The 15,378-nt window shown below is 30.6% G+C and overlaps 1 long non-coding RNA gene across 28 annotated transcripts; it reads right to left on the bottom strand.

The window, feature by feature from the left end:
• Positions 1 to 978: 978 nt before the first annotated feature.
• On the bottom strand, positions 979 to 8,721 carry LOC114390535. 28 transcript variants are annotated; one of them, XR_003661962.1, is made up of 15 exons: positions 8,625 to 8,721; positions 8,498 to 8,551; positions 8,270 to 8,425; positions 8,004 to 8,129; positions 7,072 to 7,496; positions 6,739 to 6,899; positions 5,433 to 5,872; positions 5,179 to 5,219; positions 4,919 to 5,047; positions 4,652 to 4,734; positions 4,425 to 4,532; positions 4,058 to 4,238; positions 2,998 to 3,050; positions 2,777 to 2,813; positions 979 to 1,596 (listed from the first exon to the last, which is right to left on the bottom strand). It is a non-coding gene; the product is annotated as an uncharacterized LOC114390535 (long non-coding RNA). The 28 variants fall into 28 exon arrangements; XR_003661961.1 differs by having other exon boundaries at positions 5,152 to 5,219; XR_003661963.1 differs by having other exon boundaries at positions 5,179 to 5,269.
• Between the last annotated feature and the right edge of the window lie 6,657 nt (positions 8,722 to 15,378).

The raw sequence follows: 15,378 nt of genomic DNA on the forward strand, positions 1-15,378 counted from the left end.
TTACTGATTCGATCTTCAAACGTTCATATATCATAAATATTCTATAGGTATAAAAAAAAAAACAATTACGAAATCACACAATCTACATGAACTGGTATTAGTTGTTCAGATTAATTTACACAAAGTCGCGGTTAGAAAGCAAGACCAATTCATTAACATTTTTATAGAACTATTTGCCTCGTTCAAACTTAAATTTTCTACTCACCAATTATTAAATTGTGTCAATGCATCATTTTGCAGACATTACAATTTTAAAAGATGGATATACTATTAGAGTGTGTTTTATAAAGAATTTTAATTAAAAAAAGTAATTTAATAAAAAAATTAAATTATTTTAATCTAAAACTCAATGTTTGGATGTTTTTCTATAAAGAATTTAAATTTTTGGAATTTTAAAACAGAATTTTAAACCACTAAAATTGTGAAATTTTAATTTTCTCATAAAAGATGAAAAATTGAAATTCTCTTTTTATAACTTTTATCTTCTCTTTTACATGAAAATTTCCAAAATCTCATTTTGCAGCAGAGATGCTCAACGATGATGAAGGCCTGAATCATGTTTTATGTCGTTGATTGAATGTCATGGTCAGGGTGTGGTGGTGTATGCAGTGTCTCGATTTTCCTACGACTTTTCATGTCACATAAGTATTCTTCTCCTTGAAAGCATCCTAACCATATTTTCTCTTCTCTTTGCATTCATTTTCTTCTACCCTCATAATTTTAATTTTTTTGTCCAAACACAATTTTAAAAATAAAAGAATTTCAATTGAAATATTTAAAATTTTTAAAATCCTTTGGTGCGATAGCCGAGAGACAAATTTGACTGAGAAAATCAAATTGGCATAAAAAAAATGTCGTTTTCAAATATTAGCGGGGAGAGAGAGCTTTTTATCCACCTTCGTGGAAGAGGAAACTTAGTACTTAACAACTTAATAATTGGACAAAATTTTTATAATTGTGGGTACGGCAGAATAGAAATAGTCAACAAAAGTTGCAAAAACTGAATGGTTCCAAATCACACGGTGCAGTAACCATTATTAGTAAATAATTGAGAAACACATGAAGGACCAAAGTCTACTACATAACCAAACTTGACCCCAAAGATGCATATCTAAAGCCCCACACTATGTTGTGCTATCCTCCAATTTATCTCATCTATAATCCCCAGCAACCCTTTTCCTCCACCTCTTTAATTACACTCAATATATCAACAAAGATTCAAAATCTTGTCTTTCACACACAACAAGATCCAACCTTTAGATCAATGACTACTTGGAGGGGGTATGAAATATTAGGTAAAGAATCTGCCACTACTGCACTTTAGCATGAGGGGTTCAAGAGGAGCACTAGTTTGCCTTCTCATGGATCCAATTCTTCAAGAAAAATGGCTCTGGATTCCAACTATGGGGACATCAATCAAAAGAGAAACCCCACAAAGAAGGTCAGTGATAATAATAGGGATAAGAAGAGTCACCCACTTCTAAGCTTCTTGGCTCTTCGATGGAAAAAGAAAACAACAGCAAGGTCTGAATTTGCAAGGTATCTTGAGTATCTCAAGGAAGGAGGCATGCATGTGGGATTTGAATTCCAATAAACCTGTGATGTATTACAAATCATCATAGCTATAGCTTGCTTTGGGTTTGAATGCAAAATTTGTTGGTATAAGAATTTATATAGTACTACTATTTGATTCTTAATTATGTCAAATTACTTTGACAAGATGTAGAGTATGGTTACTTTTACTATCAATTAATCATTCATTTGAATCATGCATTTGCAAACATCAAAAAGTTCATCGGCCTGTTTTCGATAGGTTCTAGTAATATAAAGAGACTACAAGGAAAATGACTTTTACCTACAGTTAAAATCTATCACTAGAAGTCCAAAATCTGTAGATAGATGTATAAAGGACTTTGTCCTACAGACGTTTTTTATGTCAACTTTGAGGGGGTATATAGTGACAACTAATAGTCTGTCACTATAGGCTTTACCTACGGATATATTTTTACCTACAGTCAAATTTAACTATCACTATGTGTAGGTAAAAAATATTAATTTATACATATAATCTCTAACTGTAGGTAAAAGTCAGTTTACTTGTACCTACGGTCTTCTGTAGGTAAATGTTATATAATAATAATAAAACTAGTTCCTAATTACACTCTTTGTTGATTATAATTTTTAATTAAATATACATGAACTTGTTACTATGCTGCACAAAGTTAGAGATCTGCTGCAACATGGCCTTTGAAAAGTTACAACAACCTGCTACATACAATTAAATTTTTGTTAGCCTAATTTGTGATTATACACTTTAATTAATTAAAATTCACAAACTAGAAAAAGAGATATAGTTCTCATAATACCAACTAATTCATCTCAAGGAAAAGAGTAAAAAGAAAATGAACAAAAACATGAAACTTTGAAGGTATGAGGAGTTAAGTTCAAGAAGAAAGGTACCTGTAAAGAGGAATTGCATTGTGGAGTTAGTGTATTTTATAAATTCTATATGATTTCTATAGGTTTTCATAATGGAGGAGAGGTTTGCAAAGATGCAAAAGAGAGTGATTTATTTTGTAAAAGGGAAAGAAAACTATCAGTCTACAGCATCCATTTCTCCTTTGCCTTTGGCTTTATACATTTAGGTAAGAGTTAGGACTATCATGTATAACACAGAAGAAAAGACACATCAAATCTGCTCTTACTGGTTACTACAAATTACATAAATGTTTGGTTTCTTGGAAGAAAATATGTAAACTAGTGGAAGAAAACATACCTTTGGAAGATATGAAAAGTGGTCCACTCTTGAAAATCTGCAAGATATGAAATTACAGGAAATTAATTTAGGTATCAGAGGGGCATGGAAACTTTCGCTTCAAACTAGATAAATTTTATAGTATTTTTTTCTTCCCAAATTTGCAAGCCTCTCATCACCTGGGTAAGGACAATTATGATATGCTCAAACAAAATTCCATGTCTGCAAAGGACAACAATTACCATATTGCCGCTTCCACCTTGAGAACGTAGATTTTGCTCTTGTGGCCCAAACACTAATAAAAAAATTGGCTTTAGATCTCTAAAAATATCATAAAACCATCATAATTATATAAATCCTGTTGACCAATAAATGCTACAACCATGGTCCTAATATTAAATATTAAAATATATTTATTTTATTTAATTAACATTTTTTATTAAAATTAAGCAAAAGTATAACATTGTCTCAGTTTGCTCAATAGTAGTTATATGGTACACCTGAAAATCAATTTATATTAATTAACAAAACAAAAAAATTCACACATTACAAATAAATAAGCTAATAGTAAATTTAATATAGTATGTATAAAACTGTTATGTTATATTAATTTATAATTATTAAGTTATATAAATATCATAAATTTTAGTTATATAACAAATAAATAAATAAGCTAATAGAGGCTGAATAAATCTAGTTGGTGAGCTGTTGATCTAGTTTGTCCACTCCTAACAATGCAAATCAACGGTGAGCTATTGATCTAGTTTCTTAAATAATAGTATTATAATGGGAACACACATAAATAAACAATGATTCTTATACTGTGATATCTGTTATATTACATGATTAAAATTTTATATTACACGATTCAATATTTTGTGCTGAAAATTGTTATATTACATGTATAAAATTTTATCCATATTATTGTCAAATAAACAAAAATATTCATATTGTATATGATTTCAATTAATTACTAGGTATAAATTGCATAACCTATAGTATAATTTTAGAAAAAAATATAATTGATGAATTGTGATTGAATATTAATATAAAATAGTTCTAATTATCATAAAAAATTATATAAGTTATGATTTGTGGTTAAATAATAGTTATTTTATTAAAAAAATTGAATGTAAAAAAAATTAGAACAAGTCAGGCACTTTCATTTAACAAACTACAAACTACGCACTAGACTCGCTTATGGAGAATGTTTGGTACCTACATTATATAAAAATGAATATGAATATGGAAACAGCCTTACAACCAATAGAGTTTTAAAAGTATTTTCAAACATACACTTACTTTTGGGAAGCAAAACAATCACCTCAGGAAAGAAGCGAGAGAAACCAAACTTAGTCAACAAGAGGACATGCTCCATGATTAAAATTGTTGCAAGTCCAGGCTCTATTTTCCATTTTCCCTCCTCATCATATAGCCATGCTAAAATAGCACAGTTGGTGCATATAGACATCAGTATAAGAAACTACAAAATGAAAAAATGTTCTCAAATTAGAGTTGTATACAAATCAAGTGTATAATTCATGGTGTAGAAATCTTTCATATAGTTGGTTATTTGGTGAACATGTTTTCCAATTTATAATTAATATGAAGTGGATTATCAAAAATAATTGACAAGCACCTTCCAAAGTCTGTATATATAAATAAATACCTGAAATATGTTAAGCCAGACTCCTACTGTTGCAGCGGCACGAGGAACATGCCGCCTCAAAATTACTAGCAGCTTCAATGCATCTGTCCTGATCTCCATAAGGTTGTTCTGATCAAGTAAGTTGTCAACGATGTAATATTTTATAAAAGCCCAAAATGAATTAAAGAGCATTTATAGCAATAGTGAAAGCAAGTGCAAAAAAGGGAGGTAGATAAAAGCATTTATACCACAGCAGCAAAAGCAAATGCAGGTGGGAATGCGCAAGCAAACATCAAAATCATTCCAAACTGCAATGCCAATTCTAAGAAATCTGCAAAACAGGTTAGGACAATGTCAGTCTTGGGACGCTTCTCAAACATGATGAGAAATCAAGCCTTTTTAGTTTAGAATGCCACACACATATGTATATCTAAATGCAACTACTTATATTCCATATGTTCAAGAATTAATTAAAAATCATATACAATTTAAAAGTATAATGAATTTGGAAGTACCATCAAATAGCCCATCTTCAAGCTCCTCACCAATGCTAGCAGAGTAAGAGGGGCTTCAGGTATTCTTTTTGTACTCTAGAAGTAAATTGGAACTTTTCTCTTGCTTCTCCTTTCTCATTCTTCTTGTGTCTTGAGAAATAAAAGATAAATTAGCTATTGTATATTGGTAACAGGTAACATGGTTAACAAAATAAACCCAGCATAGTCCATGTCCAAGGGATGAAAAGGCTTACCGAACCCTGTACTTTTTATAGCTATACCTGAGATAAGGCAATGAATTTTCTACCAAGTTTTCCAACACCTGGAAAGATGTTTTCTTTTACTCCACTATTTTAAAGGAAAAGCCCCAAACTAAAGAAAGGGAGAAAAGTAGAAAAGTAACGGGTAAAGGAGAATGGAATAAATTAGCAGTAAATAATACACATTTACATAGCAGTAGGTGACTCAGTGAGAATAGATAATATAAAAAAAAGGAATCTTTGGAAAAGGATTAGCAAAACCAAGAGTAGCACACCATGAAAGCCAAAAGAGCCAATAATGTCTTCAAATCCACATCTCCTAGAACAAAGGTGATCTTTGGTGTGCTTGAATTTGTGTTATCCCTAGAGTGGAAGCATATATAGCAATTTCCTTAGGCAACACAAAGATGCCACCAAAAATTGAGCTCAAGCTGCTTGTTCAGTGAATTCCAAAGATAAAGTTATTCATGAACCTTATGTGGTAATAACTAATGAACAAACACATCAGTAAAACACATGGATAGTTAAGATTGAAGCAACAAAAGAAATTTGTGATAACTGATGATGACTAAGTTAATTTAAAAAAAAAATGCAAAACTTTCATGAAATTTGGGTTCCGGAAAACATTAATGTTATCATATAACCGTGATTCAACTTACAGTCCTCATCCACTTGTCTGCAAGTCCCTTTGCTTAGCACTTTCTGTTTAGTAAGCCTAAAACAAAAAACTTACAACTTTAATGCATAGCCCATTACAGACCCACATGTTACTTGTCCTACTCCAATAGAAATTCTAAAAATCAATATAACCCAAATAGCAGATAATCTCATAACATAACAATCCCTTCTACAAATTCATGGCAGAACTCAATTTTGCTATTCTAAAGCCTTCATTAGGATTTTCCAATTTTGGATGACAAAACTGTATCCCAATATATACCATTTTAGCATCCAGTACCTTCTAGTTACCTAGAGAAACAAGTCAGTTTGAATCTTCAGCATCATATCATAAGATTACACAAAATAAATTATAGAGCAATCTGAAACTAATACTGAGGTCTAAATTACACAGACACACATAGGTTATTAATATAATTATGTTCAAGCCAAGTTATTCTATTTACTTTATCTCCCCTGAGCTTTGACATTATCATTTAGTGGGATCATATCACCAGCCAATCTCTCTCTCTCTCTCTTGAGTTTAATATTATCACTTAGACACTTGTCAGGGACTTTATCTAGTTGAAGGTAAAAATACATTTAAATTTCAAATGATCTAACACTCAACCTGAAATTTAATTAAGGCCTACAGAGTACAGACAATTTCATTTTACCTTTTTAGAGTATAGAAGTTCTTCACACATAATCATAAAATGAAACGAGAAACCATGAACAAACAAGGAAGAAAACAGAATGCAACACCGTTTTAAATAGGCAGATCCCTCCCTCACTTCTTAACATGTAAATTTCTATAATATTTTGTTCCACTTTCAATACAATAGTTTGACTGCATAATAGAATTCATAGTTGACCATTTAATAAAATAAATAGAAAAATAATCAACACTTTTTGATATCTTACCAACATGTCATGTCGTAACAGCCTTGAGTAAGCTCAATCATTCTACAACACTTTTTGATATCAATCATTCTAGGAAGCCTCATTAATTCCTTGTGCATCCCATTTAGACTAGCATTGTTTAAGCCTTTTTCAGGTTGCACTGCTTTCTTTGTTGTGCTCACCTAATAATGTATTACAATTATTCACAAGCACCATACAGACAAAAAAATAGAGAGAGAGAGAGAGAGAGAGAGAGAGAGAGAGAGAGAGAGAGAGAGAAGGGATTGTTATGTTATGAGGAAGTGGACCAGTGATTCTCCTAACTCTTACTCAAGTTCTACATGTTATAGATACCTGGGTGCGAGTATCACTGGTCCACTTCCTCTGGTTTTTAACCTCCACTTCATCAATGCCATACAAAGAAGGATCTTTAGAGGCTATAAAAATTGCTTTGTCCAATTCATCCACCTTTATATCAAAAGAATTATATTTCAATAGTTTGAATAGGTTGCATTGTAGAAGGAAAAACCATAGTTAAGATGTGTGCGCATTTAGAAGAATTAGTTATTAGATATTAGATGATACGAACAATCTTAGAATATGTTTGCGCATTTAAAACATACCTAGAAACTAAAAATTCAATAACATATAATGAGTCGGAAATGTAATTAGGAGAAGTTGGCTAGCCTGTAAATCCATCTCTGCTTGCACTATGCTCCATCCCATTCTGGGAACCAAGAACAGCATGAAAGTCAATTATGCATTTAATATCATATTCCCTGCAACATGATAATTAGGCATATTTTTTGTTAGAAGGAAAAACAAAGTTCCAATTGTGCTATAAACCTTGAAGATAATGCTGCAAAATCAAAAACTATTGTGCCCGTGAAAATGCATTATCTAGAGCTTCAAGACTTCCTCCAATAAATGGACTCGGAGCATCAGGATTATAAGCAATCCACCACCCAACTGGTATCCTCACAGTATTTATTCCATGTTTATATAGAAATTTGAAATCCTCTATGGTGATAAAGCTATTTCTATGTCTTTTCAGTTACAACAATGAATAGGGAACACATTTGTATGTATTATTATGTATGTGATGGCGTTCATGGATGCAAAAGATTTGCACAAACAAAATATATATAAGTTTCATGAAAGGAAGTTACAGAAAAATATATGGAGACTTATTCCTATTCATCAAATGAATGACAAACTAAGTTGAATTCGCGTTCTTTCACACTTGGCTTGTTACAACCATTTTTACTCACAAATTTCATACTCACGCAAAAAAATATAGCCCATACTGCTGCAACATGAGGACTTGACTAGTAGGGCCGTACTCCACTATCAAATTCTCGAGGATTTTGGCTTGCCACATACTACTGCAACATTAGCGCTTCCTCCTCTGCCTGTACAGATATAATAATGCATGCACACACACACAAAGTGAAAATAAAAATAAAGTTGAAACTAGAAATAAATACAGAAATTCACTCCATTTCCAAAATCGATTATACCGAACACAAATTCTTAGGTGAAACACTGAAACCTGCAAGAGTCTGGCCAATTCCTCATCGGATTTCAACAAATCGGCAGCGCTTGGTTCCGGTTCGGAGTCGTTGACCGAGACTAGTCGTAGTTTGTCAGAAATGGCGACGAGATCAGAGTCATTGACCACTGGAGTATCTTGTTCGGCTCCGAAAATCTATGCAAAATTTAAGAAGAGAATCAGAGTCTAGGAAATAAATATATGAAAATTTAGGAGAGGAATTGAAACCTTTTGTTGATGAGGTGGAACGGAAGAGAGGGAATAGAGCTGGAATTGAAAAACCTGCAATAGCGGAAGAATGAATGAATTGGAAAATGAATAGGGAGAAAGATGAGTTATGGAGAAAGAGGCGCACTTCGAAGCCGTCGTCTGTGTCGTAATGGAGATCAAGAAATACCTTTGAAATACCTTTAAAAAATTTCTATAGAAGTTAATCTTTTTATTCATGTCATGGTTTTAAATTGCTGGTGAGTTAGAAAACTTTTATATTACAAAAAAAATATGGTTGTGGTTGTATTGTAATGTGTCAAAAGACATTTAATGTGTCAAGAAAAATATTATCATATAAATTTTTTATAAAAAATAATTTTTTTATATAATAAGAATAGTTTTATCTACACCAAGTAGTTGTATGTATAAGTTTTTTGAAATTTTACCTACACTCACCATTTATATGTAGAAGTCTTTATGATTTTACTTACATTAATTGAGTGTAGGTATATGTTTTTTTTGGAATTTTACCCACACCAAATGACTACAGGTGCAAGGAGATTTTACATACACTCACTATTTGTAGGTTGATTTTTTTTTTTATTGAGTTTTTCTTACACCAAACAATTAAGGTATATGTCTTTGATTTTACCTACCATAAGTATTTGTAGGTAAATGTTTTTCCTAAGTTTTACCTACACTAAATTAAACATGTAGATAAAAGTGTTTGTAGGCATAGGTTTTTTTTTTTTTTTGTAGTGGAAGTTAATTAAGTAGACTCTTTTTTTTTCCACTGAATTATTGGTAGTTGATAGTGATTTTGTTTTTAATAACAAATTCTTTCTATTCGATTTTGGATAAATCAAACTTCATAAATATTTTGGATAAATTACAACACAACTGATGTCTTAAGGTGCAACTGGTTATAATTAGATAGTGGTTTATATTTGATATATGCTAAAGTAATTCATGTTTTTGAAATGTGTATGTTTGGCTATCTATCAGTATATAAAATTTGAATTTTTTTTAATATCATGCTAGCATGTAAGTAAAATTAGTGATATGAAAGAAGAACATCCTACATATATTCCGTTATTGCGTTCTTAAAATTAGTGATTTAGAGGAAGAAAAACATTTTATATTTTGTCATTATACTAATTTAAAGTAGTACGGATCAACAACTATTGAAATATTTTAATAACATCAATAATTTTTCATGTTAATAACAATTTAAATTATTTCTACTATTTAATTTTACATATTGAATTAATATAAAAGAAAAATTATTAAATAAAATAAATGTAAAATTTTACACTAATTTAATATTATTATCTATGCATAATTTATTTATTTTTATAATTAGTTACTTTAAAATATATTTCTGAAAATAATAATATATTAAATTCATGACTTTAAAATTATAAAATAATATAATATAAAAATAAAAAAAATTAAAATTAGATATATATATATATATATATATATAATTAAAATTAAAAATATTTATATTTATATTCAATGTTAATTATTTAAATTATAACTAATTAGATAAATGTAAACTGATGATAGAATACTAATAGTTAGTATAAATATAAGAGTTTTTACATTATTTTTATTGTAAACTTTATTTTGTAAACTAATTTTTAAAAAAACTATAAATGTAATAATTAAATAATAAATATTGTTGTCTTCACTTTTATATAAAAATAGTTATATATAAAAATATAGGTTACAAAATTTATGGTATGATAAAGTTAACAATATTTTTTAATTTTAAATTATGTTTTTTAAAATAACCTTTTGCTCTATGATAAAAAAATTAATTATATTTTAGATTATTTTAACGGTTATATATATTGTAATACTATTGAATCATATTAAACAAGATTAATATCAAACCGTTATATATACACAAATGAGCTTTAGGATTGAATTTTATGTAAAATAAATAAATCTGAAATTTAAATTAATTTATTTGTAAAATATAATTTTTAATTAAGTTCATCTATAGTCATTTAAAGGAATTAACCCTAATTATATAGTTTTGAGACTATTTTAAATAATAATCTTCACATCAATAATAAATTAAACAATATTTGACTATGCTTAATTATATTTTTTTTAAAAATAATGTACATTCAAGTATATATTTCACAAAATAACTAAAAATATTTATAATATAATATACTGCTAAATAATGTATACTAAAATTGTCTAAGTCATTATTATTATATATAATAAAACAGTATACATTATTACTTTTACTACTATTATTATTATTATTATTATTATATATTAATATAACATAATATATTGTTCGTTTCTAGCTTTTTCTTACTTGGTTTTTTATGAGAATTTACTATTGTTTAAAGCTTTTAATAATGAAATTATTTTTAAAATAAATACTATTTATAATCATTAGTTATAATTAAAATTATATGATCATTTTCGCCGTTTATTATCAAATTGATGATTTCATTTTCTATATAAACTCTACTTCAATGAATTGTAAATATCCACCCAATTTTATTCTAGTATACTTTCTATGTTCTTCTTATTCTTTTTATTATAATATCATTTATTTTATTCTTTATTTTTATTTTTATGTATGAAAAATGATACTTGAATATGTTATTGATCATCAACAAAAATGAGGATTTAACTATGTTAGATCAAAGCTATAAGGTGGATTTATATTAATAATTGATAAAAAAAATTCATCTAGTAGCAAAATGAAACGATAACGAACAAGAGAACATCGAAAAGATAAAAGAAAAAATAAACGAAGAAAAAGTCATGATAAAATTACACACTCGATCAAATGGTTAAACTCTGTAACCAGTCCACAGTGGAGTCACTATCTGTCATCACGTAAGTAACAACATGACGACGAAATAAAAAAATAGATAAATCAGATAAATTCTTTCCCAAAAAAAAAAATTGGTGAGTCGCCACCAACGTGTATTTAAAGAAAATGTCGGAAAAACCAGAAAGGATAAGGGATGGTAGATCTACGATTGGAGAAAAAGGATTCGGAAATCGTTTACGCACGGGAAAGGTTTTGCACCTCGCACATCTGTCATGAAAACGATAATATTTAATTGAGTGTGCTAAAAAATAAAGTGACTTTTGATTATTTATCATCCCTTGAAAACATGAATTATATTTTTTTTTAGAAAAGGAAATCAAATTTTTATTTTTAGAAATAGAAGAGATTTTAATTTTTGTTTTTTTGGGTCGACTAGGGATTTACCCTCACTCTTACATATTCCCAGGTGCAATGAGAAAATAAAACTTACGTAGTTCTTTGTAGAAAAAGAACTTGTGTGTTGGTTGATTTTTCTTTTTGAAAGATTTTGATTTTGTGATAAACTTTATGGAAGCAAGTTGGAGACCCAACATGACATTTATAAAATTTACTCACACTTTATGGAAGCACCGCCAATCAGTTCGAGACCCAACATGACATGGCGAGCCTAGTCACCAACCTAAGTGGTAGGGGTAGATATATAAAGGAGGGAGTGTAACCATCAATTTAATTTTACTTCAGACTTCACAAAAATGACCTAAGCCCAAAATAGAAAATATGTGCATGTGTTAAAAATGGGGGTGTAGATAACAAATTTATTTTATATTGTAAATAGCGGTTTTCATTTTATTTCAGACTTCGTAAAATTAGGCTATTCCCAAAATGAAAAAAAAAAAGTGCATGTGTTAAATAAGGGGGCAGATAGTGGTTTCTATTTTATTTTAGACTTCACAAAATTAGACTAGGCACAAAATGAAAAAAAAGGTACATGTGTTAAAAAGGGGATGTAAACAACAATATATTCTTTTTTGCTAGGGTTGGAATCGGATTAGGGTGACCCAGCCCAACCCGTAATTAGCCAATAGAGTTGGAAAACCCTAAATGTCTAAGCCCTCTAAACGGTGCGGGAAAGGAGTCATCACTGCGGAGGGTGATTAGCCTCTCTGGCACCACCAGTGCAAGGCCTGGCAGCGCAAGGCTGCCATGGGGATGACGACGGCACGATAAAGGCACAGGGAACGCAAACAAAAATATAACAAATGGAGGAAACACAAACCACTAACAACGAAATAAAATAAAGCACAAGAAAATCAACAGTGTCGACCTATATGAATCTCGTCGGCGGCCAAGACACCCTCCGCCGAGATGAAACAAACCAAATAGTGGACTACACAAGGAAAAATGAAAAGAATGAAGGAGAAGAAGTAAGAGAGAGCCAAGGAGAGAAGAGGAAAAAAGAATATGAGACACTGAAGGAATGAGGGATACCTTGGAACCCTTCCTTTCTCTGACAGTGCTACCAAATATCACTTCTTTGTTGGTCCCTATGACACCTTCTACCCCTCACATATATACTAATAAGGAATAAAAAATTCAAATATTAATTAAAAGTATTTTTAAAACATTTTTTTACAAGTCTTTCAAAGGGGAAAAATGTTCACATTCATTTTCTTTTACATCATATTCAAACTTGTCCAAATAAATAATAAAGTATTCTCGACTCAACAAGGTCGTCTAAGCTTCATACAATTAATATAGAACATATATCCTAATGTCACATCCTATCAGAGCGTTGTGTTTCCGTGTCCTCTAGCATGAGATTCTTCATAGTCATCCACCTATTTTCTGCTCCCCCGAACACAAGTTCAAAATCATCACAGGATCCAAACACAACAACAAACAGAAAGTGAGTTATCACATTCCTAGCTAATAGAGAAACAAGACAATTAAATATACATATTATATAAATGAGATACCACTTGCTTAAACATAGCTCACGTAACTTCACCACTTCATCATTCAAAATTCACTTTTCAATCATCAATCACATTACACAATAATCTCACACTCCGATCAAGATATAATAACGCATCAATTAGCAAGCATATGCAACAGTTATGCTAAGACTCAATCCTATATGCAATGTGGTACCATGTCAGTGAAAAACCACCCTGGGGCGCTTAGGAGTACATAACAAGACACACCACACCATGGGTTTGTCATGTCACTCTCACTAAGTAAGATCATAGGGAGACCAGTCAGGGTCACGATGTTTTGCGAGAATGCTCAAACCATATGGGATCAGCATAGGCTTAAAGGAGCACTCAAACCCGATGACCCCCAAGGTCTACACTCCGAAGAGTCCGTCAGGGCCTCTCCCTCCTGATTCAGGTCCAACCCCTAAAATAATTTTTGCATGCAGACACTACTCATGAATTATACAATACCCACGACCTTACACTCGTGTTTTAAACACGTTCAACACCATAGCACTACGATTTAACACTGGTTCCTAAATAGGAAACCTACATTTTCTCTTTAACACTGCGCATCAACGCTTTTCTCAAGATAACGCTGGTCGGGTTATTGTACAATTCATAGCTTAAATCCACCATCACATGTTTACACGTATCTCACAAATTAACACATGTTCAACTTTACACTTATACTCAATCTCAATAACAATATTATAATCTCAAAGCAACATGTTATTCTACAATTCATCACATACTCACAATTTGAATCATCATTTCATATCCTCAATATAACAATTTATAATAAAGACTATCACAACATGAGGACTAAAACCCCTCAAATAATATTACACAATTATATCAAAATCATAGGTCGAAATATACAAATATCAAGAGCACAATTTATCAAGCAATTTTCATTAGGACATCAATATTTTATTTATAATCATAAAGGAAAAATTGCAATTTAACAAACATCCCAAAACAAAACCCCAATTTAATCCTCTAAGGATCCCTACACATGTTCTCACTAATCCCCAACTGTGAATAACTCATCCCTTACCTCTAAGCGGACTCACGTGTCTTCAGACAACGATAGCAGCATCTCTAGCGGTTCCCTAAGATTCCTCCAGTTTCCAAACGTCAGAGAAACGTAGAAGGGATTGAAGCCTCAATTTGGACTATCTTCATGAAATTCCTTTTTCTCTCTCCACGAACATCATCTCACAAATCCCAACGGTCAAAGCGTGCACAATTGAATTTCGAACAACATATCCAAATTTTACAACAATCCAACGGTTAACGAAACCGGGATCATAATTTTACCAAGACAGCTCTGGGTTTTTGCGGGAAAGAAAAAGGCTACAATTCGAAGGGTATTTCTCTCAGTTCAGACATGATATCGAAATTCCCAACGGTGAGAATTCTCGGAATTTGGTTGCTAACGTGGTGCTCAAATTTCACGACGATCCAACGGTGAATGAGTCCGAGATCATCGTTTTTCTGAGACAGGTTTGGTGGGCTGCGGGAAAAAAGAAAGGATTTTGAGAGGAGAAGGGAAAAAACGAGAATGAGGGAAGGAAGAGACAGCGTCAGTGTGAAAACTGACCTAACACTATTTATAACTAGGTTTACTCTATTTATTTATTTATTTATTATTTTATAAAATAAACTCTATTTTATTCTCTATCAAACCCTTTTTATTTTCTCTCAAATCATTATTTAAATTAATAATTATATCTCCTTATTTATTTATTTATAGAATCTCATCATTTTTTTAACTCTATTTATTTATAAATAAAAATTATTTTTTTAAATTAGTTTACAGAAAATGGGATGTTACAATCCCTTTCTTCTTTTTGGGATCTATGTCGCTATATCTGTCAAGACCTTTCTCTTTTACTCTTTTATGCATTGTGTTGTTTCTTTTGACCTAATGGACATTCCTTGAGAGCTCAATAGGTCGTACAATGTATTTTTTTTTTTCATTTTCTTTTTTGTTTTTTTTACTGTTTTTTTAATTTTTTTTTTTACAAAAAACAAAGTCACAATTTGTGTTTATTGATACAACGAAAATAAGTGAGTGTTGTTTGTCTGAATTGTATTTATGCATGTGT

Source organism: Glycine soja, chromosome 16, assembly GCF_004193775.1.
Source record: "Glycine soja cultivar W05 chromosome 16, ASM419377v2, whole genome shotgun sequence".
In the NCBI taxonomy this organism is placed as follows: domain Eukaryota; kingdom Viridiplantae; phylum Streptophyta; class Magnoliopsida; order Fabales; family Fabaceae; genus Glycine; species Glycine soja.